Below are 8045 nucleotides of genomic sequence, written 5' to 3'. Positions count from 1 at the left end.
TTCACTTTGTTCAGTTTGTTTGGGGGCAACGAACGGGACTTGGGTATCTGTAAAGACAGGTACCACCGGAGCATAAACCTAGCCGCTTAGGGTTCTAACATTCTAATATTTTAATATGAGAATATTTTAATTCCAATATCTCACTAACTTAAGCCCAATCAGTTGTTTCGTATCATTTATGCATAAAGATCACAAAATCTGGAACTAAATTAGATTTAAATCTTGTTTCGTATATTTATGCTAACTCTATGTCTAACTCTCACTGATTCGCAACATTCTTTTTGTAAGTCAAGATTATAGAAGCGACTCGGCCTACTTTCCTTCCACTTGTTTATAAACACTACTAAACGGCATGGACATCTTGCTAGAGCAGACTTTACTATTCTTAACGCCCGCATTCTGAATATCCGGTTTAGAATAGACGTATTTCTATAAAAAAATTTTAATAATCAGGTAGGGTACTTTAAAACACTGCCATGGAATCATAATAAATCTTTTTAAACATTTTGGTCTCCTTCAAGCAATTAAATGATTAACTCAAATCAGTAACATCAATGAACTTATTCTTGTATGACTTCTATAGGGGTGTATTTTCTTCGTTTTGGAAATGAAAGTATGTAATTGTCTATCTCATAGAAATATATGTATGCAAATTCTAATTCATTCCAAAAAGTTTAAATCAACTGTGATTATCTTAACTAAATCCTTAATACCCAATATTAATATCGAATAAAAATCACTTTTCACCTTTTCATATTAAGGAGTTGGACATAATTTACTTACCCTTAATGGGCATTCGTTGTGACCTAGTTTCATATTAGGCCTTATGGTTACCGCAATTGAATTTTTTTTATTTTGCACCCACAATTACCCACAACTCAAACGGCCCCCAAAGCTCTACAAAAAATAAAGCTATTTTTGACAGAACATTAGAAAACATTACTAATATTCAACTTTTATTTGTACACCCTTGAAAAATTGATTTCTATGTCAATGATTTTTTTTGTCGTCAACTATTTGCTTGTTAAGCCTTAAATATTCATAATGACCTGATATTAGCTGGCAGTTAGTACCATTTAAGTATATTGTGATATACACATATTTATAAATGAAATACACACATTAATTAAGATAATGAATCTATTCTTAAACTTAATATATAGAATTAAAAATAATTAAAATTCAACATGATAATCACATTAAATCGGTAGTATATTTTCCATCGAACCAAAGTTTTTGATCGGTAGCCGTGTTATTATTATCTTAATGGCAGTTCTAATAACAAGAAGTATGTAGTCCTATAGCCCGTTGTGATCTCACTTTCTCAGCTATCTGGTTTAGAAATCTCAATAATTTTTTATCCGTTGTAATCTAACGAGTTAACTCTTTGATTGGAGAGATATAACAAGTGCTTATCAATTCTTACATGCACTGATCTTCATGTCAAAATACTACGTTATAAATGGAATTACAATTTAATATTACATCTTTTATCTTAGAATTTTCTATAACTATAGTTTAAAACACTATTAAATCGGACTAGTAAGCAATCTTTTCACCTAACGAAATTATTATATTATATCAATTGCTTTGACCTCATTGATGAAAAAAGTATAATAAAAATGCATTAAACTGAGTGAGAATTATTTTTTTTTCAATAGACATTGATATCATCTCATGCTGATCTAAACGAGGTAAACAGTAATTCGCATACTGTTTAATAAATTTATGCTACATAATTTTCATCATTAGAGCTTAATATACTGAGTTAGGTGTTTCACACCCAATATATTTATTTTAATATATATAAAAATTGCATTTGTGTATGACATTTGGTTGCGCGAACAGTCCAATGATGCTGCAAATAATAATTATAAAGAATTCTAAGAAAATTTGCAAACTAGGATGTATTGTAATTTTATTTATTATATAGTTATTTGCATTCCTCATAATCCTCACTGCAGAAGTTGTAGAAACTTGCAGGAAAATGAAACCATTAAACAACTTCTCTTTGAATGTCCGACTTTGGCGTCCAGAAGAAATGTCTTTTGAAAAGTATTTCACTCACAGCTTATCAGACTGTTCATTGGAAAAGAAGAAAGACTTCTTAGATTAACTAATCACTATCTAAGGGGTTCTTAGAGAAACGTGTGGAAAAACGGTGGAAATCGCTCATTGAGGTAGATGGAAAGAACTTTATTATAATAAAACGGTTTTTATCGGTTTAAAAACTTTGCAATGCTACTCAAACTGTATACATTAACAGTTTATAATCAAGCTTTATGCACTGCTGCTATAACATAACAACATGGCGGAGCTTTTGTTAAGTTCATGTGATTATTATTGCACTAGTAGGAAATTCAAGTGCTGCCGATTATGCCCACTAGAAAATAAATGTTATAATGTTGTAACCAATACACAGATACGAGTACAAAGTGTAGGTAAGCGCACTGCTTTGCTAATCAGGCTCATCATTTCAGTAGAATAGTAGCAAGAAACGCGTTGTGTGTTGAGGTTCGAATTTCGGTTCGGTGCGGAAGATTTCAGTTTGGAATTTGAAAATATTAAGTAAAAAGCGTGCGTATGCGTGTCATGAAACTATTAAAAGAAAAATAAATGATAACCAAACATATGTAAATAAAATTTAAAAATTATTTACATGAAAATAAAATATTTTCTTTTTTTTTTAAGAACTTAACAAAACAATTTGCATTTTTAAAGTTTATTATGTAAATAAGAAAATTTTTTCAAAATAACAAATTAAATTAAATTTAGTGAAATTACTTATTACAAATTAAAAGAAAATCACATCAAACTTTTACCTCAAGTAGTAAACAACGAGTGTTATAGTTTCTTAACCGCGGTGCAACAATTTCTACACAACAACAACAATAACCAGAGTCATTGCAGCAGCAACAACAGTGGATAAAAAAAAATTACCATTAGAAGTGGAAGAAACAAAAGAAGAAGCACACAAACCTGAATTCAAGGAACAATAACAACAACACTAATAATAATAACAACAACAACAGTAAATCCAAAATCGTTTCAATATAAAAACAAAAATAAAAGAAATTTTTTTTTTGCTGAAATTTTTGAAAACATAAAAATATTTGTGCGCTTACGTAGCCAAAGATCGAAAAAAAATAATCCAAATAAAAAAAATAAAAATAAAAAAATTTTTTTTTTGATTTGTGAGACAATTTAGCATAAAAAGATTTCTCAATTCAAACAACAAAATGACATCAACGCCAACGGTCAAAAAGTTTGTGCTCGCTTTTGATTTGATCTGTGCGGTAAGCAAATTCTGTTGTTTATTTTTAATAAAACAAAATTTAAAAAAAAATTAAAAAAAAAAATTATAAAAAATGAAATTTTGCACATTTAAAATATTTTTAATTTTTACAAAAAAATAATAACACAAAAAAAAAAATAAATGAAAACTAATATTTGCTTTCGTGCTCTTCCCCAATCTACAATCCACAAACTACCGCAATGTTGTACTGAAGATTGGGAGAGTAAACAATGGCAGCCAGCAACACATCGAACGCCGGTAAACAAACTCCGACGAAAACGGATGTGCAAACAATAAATTAGTCGAACGAATGCTAAACAAACAGGCAAACGTGAGACACAGCCGGAGCGACGGAGACGAATGTTGAGGCATTTAACCATAAATCGGGTCACTAGATACGTTCTATGGTAAATAGGCTTAACACTTAACGGTAACTGTCGCTTTTGGCCTACGGGCGTGAGGTGTGTAAGCCGCCAAAAGCAAAGCAAATTTTTTTCTGAATATTATTGAATGACAGAAAACGCAGTTCAGGTGTGGGCAAACTGTGCATGCAGTGGAGCAACAACTGTTGCAGAGCTGCATGTAAAGTAGCAAAATGTGCTGCAGAGTTGCATGTAAAGTAGCAAAAGTGCTGCGGAGTTGCATGTGAGGTAGCAAAAAGTGCTGCAGAGTTGCATGGAGAGTAGCAAAAAGTGCTAAAAAGTCACATGAAATTGTTAAATTACTAGAGCTGACCAGGCAACGTATTTATTCTCACCGTGTGTAGATTGAAGCAATATCGAAATATCTATCGTCACTTGTAAATTATGTGTATAAAGATAAAGATCAATTTGTCTAATGTCCACAATAATCTGAACTAAACTTCATACGAAAAAATCAAGAAATTTTCTTAGCCTATCTAGAGTAACTAAGGTCGTAGTTCGTATAACCACTCACTGATTATTTTGTACGCATACTCTTAAATTTAGTATAATAATTCCATTTTATGAATAATGTAGAATTCATAGATGTGAAAATGAAGAAAAAGTAGTAAAACATCTTTTCTAAAGGTGCCACAGTCTAGCCAGAAACTGAGCGAAGTTCTTAAAAATTATTACTTGTGTTCTTTTACAGAAGTGTCCAGTGCTACTAAAAAACTGGAAAATTGAAAACTAGAATGCGCTTGTTTAGGACTTCAAAATGGTATCATGTTAACATTTCAAGCCCAAAAGGATCGTGTGATCCATTGTGATGTAATGCACTCTAACTGCCAAAGTTATTTAACTTAACTTAATAGGCCATAAGTTACGTTAATAGACCTTCTGTATTAATACTGTAGCGCTACAACTATACAGACTATAGCTACTCTAAAACATTGTTTCCAATGAAACGGTCTTGCATTTAATATATTTTTCCAAATTAATTTAGCGCGCAGAATCGTTGAATACCTTGTGAACTTAATATAATCCTAGTTGAGTTGAGTCACATTATCAATCGATATTTTTCTATACTTCTATATAAACTTCTATAGAAACATTTCTTATATTAGACACTATGTTAGATATAGATATGTCGTAAACAAATCTATAGAATTCAACACTGACAACGATTTATTAAAGTCTACACATTTGACTCGATTTAGAGAATTAAAACTGATTTGAAAATCGAAATTTGACAGCTATAGTTTGTTAACATATATTATCAGAGTTTTATATGCTTTTAAATACATATGAATAGACTTGGTAAAATTTTTTCTAACATTACATTACTTTATGATACATTATTATGCTTAAATACATAATGGACTACAAAATGGTATGAAGGAATAGGTCCGATGCAATAGTCGCTCTATATTTATTTGCCACTAATTCTAGCTGACCTTATAGAGAGATTGTATTCGGTAAGTTTAAATTATTTTATAGATTGGCGTAGCAGATATAAGTCATTAATGTATACAAATTTTTTTGGTTTTGTCGATTGAACCTATTAGTACCTGTGTGGTTATTTGTTAATGTACTTTAATGGACATCCATTGAAACAGCCAATTTTTTATATAACATGCTTCATTTACCATTTTTTAATCAAAATTTATTTATGAAAATTATCTTAGGATAAATTTATAAGATAGTAGTTTTAAAAAAATATTAAATTTATCTTAAATAATAATTTAAAAAAAAATTATCTATACTTCTGCTTACATTTTGATATATAAAAATAATTCAAAAAGATTTACTCTAAGTAGCCGAAATTATGATAAATACTATTTTTTTTTTTTTTGCAAAATACGAAGATAAGAATTCTTACATATATTTGTGTTATTTAATATTCTGAGTTGAATGACTGTCTTCATGAAGTTCACTATCTTTATGGAGATAAAATCTTCTATTGCCATTTAGCATATTTTATTGTGTTCTCTTACTAGTGCTGGGTACAATCTCTTTTATGTTTTGTATGTATTTACATAAAATGTTCTTATCACAATATACCACCGAAATCGCCTTGCCTTGTACTCCCCATTTAATAATAGGTATGTGGAATGGTATACGAGTAACAATATGTCAAACATAAATCTCTATCTATTGAGGAAACAGTTTATAATTATTTTAAGATCAAGTTTTTGTGTGTTTCTTATAAAATCTAAAAAAATAAGATAAAAATCTTTAGTCAGTTACAGCAGAATATAATTGATTTGAAGAGTACTGCATATTCAAACTGGTATGTTCTAGTATCACAGAAAGTTCGGAAACTAGAGTTTTGAAGAGTCCTCTAATTGTTTGAGATATTGCACCCCAAGAAAATCTTATACACTTTGCTGCGATTAGATGATATTTTACTAATAGGTAACTCTATTTAAAGTTGGTGTTACAGGTTGTTAGGAAGCTAGTGAAGAATGTCAATAAGCCCGTTGCATACATGCCGTAAAAAAAGTTCGCTACGTGGTAGTAGAAGAAGTTGATAGTGATCCTGAAGCGCAAATAGAAATAAAAATAAAAATTAATATGCTATGTTTTATAGCAGTATTTAAGTAGTTTTAGCAATTGATATATACCTGAAGTGCTTTACAACTGCACTTAAAGCAGTCAAGTAGGTTTTATATGGTTTATGTTCCCGATAGAACTATCGTTGATATAATCTAAGTAAAAACTATTTTATACATGTAAAGATTAATTTGCTAAACGTTTATTATAATCATATGAATGGTTTGAAAGCTAATACGTAACGAATATATATACAGATACACATTGATTACTATAGGATGTATAGTTATATATGTATATATATGTATATATATATTTATTTTATTACATAATTGTGCAATGAAAAACATATATTTACTTCATACATGGAAAAATCTAATAACTTGTAAAAATTAACAAGTAACTTATTAGTCACACTTCTCTGGGAATGTAGAAGGTGTGACAGGTGAGTGCTCAATGCTAGTCACTGTTGCAATTGTTAAAAAATTAGTAATATATACCACTCTCTGACATTAAGCATTATTTCATCTGGAAAAATTATGTCAAGTTTAGATAATTTATCCGCACTTTCTCTGTTAAATACATGTAACTTGAGGTACAAATTAGATAAACGTTATCGCACTTTTATCTCTTTAGATGACAAAATATTATTACTTCTGATATCTACTCTACATCTGTAGTTGATTTGATATATATGACGTTGTTCGATGTCATGACACTTTTTCTCACGTCATGTAATTTAATCATATGAATATATTTATTGTTTCATTAATAAACAAATTGGCTCAAGTACTTTTTATAATTTTGGAGATAATAGCAAAGGTCAGCATAGCAGAAAGGATATTAATAAGTCATTCACAAAATATTATTATTTTGTATTTAGAATTCTAATAACATTATGACAATATTAGTTAACTTGAGGTAATATTGCTTAGGTGTGCTGATAGTTAATTATGAAGAATGATTCATTGGTGACGCAATAACTAAGCTGAACTTATAATTTTTTACTTACGATACATAGAAGTCAGTGTCATGTAATGTTTTATAATGAAAAACTATTAAATAAATCTACGAATAATTTAATTTTTATTTACATTATTTGTAGCAAGATTTTCAATATAGTAATTATCAGTAACACAAAATTAAATATGTGAGTAATATATTTGCTGATATTTAAAGCTATGAAGTTTGGGTTTCCAATAGTCGTGTGTCTTGCTAAGATAATTTATATTTTGAAAGACTCTGAAAAACTCAACTTTTCCTTTTGTGGGTTTTTGATTTCTGGAACAAAAACTGATTTCTGAACAATCTTCTGCAAAAGATTTGTAATTAATACTGAAATAATGTCATCTGAAATTTTTTAAAACTGCAATTATAAATTTGTGTTGTGTCGGATGATATAAAAAGTATCTGCAATTTTCATTGATATATTTTTGAACGAACATTTTCTTTATTGAAAATTAATATCTAATTTTAATAAAGTAGATATTGTCCAGGTAACTTAAAAACGTTCAATGTTTGGATATCACATAAGTTATAATAAAAAAATTTCATTGACCGAATAAGCATTAGTGAAACGCTGATAAAACGCTTCACAATCGAGCCATTTTTGAAGCGAAACTTTATGGAGGTTGAAAAACTGATTAAATACGAGAATATTCAACGCAAGCAGTCATGATCACAGTTAAGTTACTCTCCATAAACGACTTTCGTGACTGACAAACAAGGTTTATAGAGTGTTTGATAGGATTGGAAGAGAATTGTCTATTACAAGCTGCTCCGCTTGAAAAAAA

The sequence above is a fragment of the Teleopsis dalmanni genome, chromosome 2 (assembly GCF_002237135.1).
Source record: "Teleopsis dalmanni isolate 2A chromosome 2, ASM223713v2, whole genome shotgun sequence".
Classification (NCBI taxonomy): Eukaryota; Metazoa; Arthropoda; class Insecta; order Diptera; family Diopsidae; genus Teleopsis; species Teleopsis dalmanni.
The sequence above is the reverse complement of the archived record's forward strand: the minus strand, read 5'-3'. Positions refer to the sequence as shown.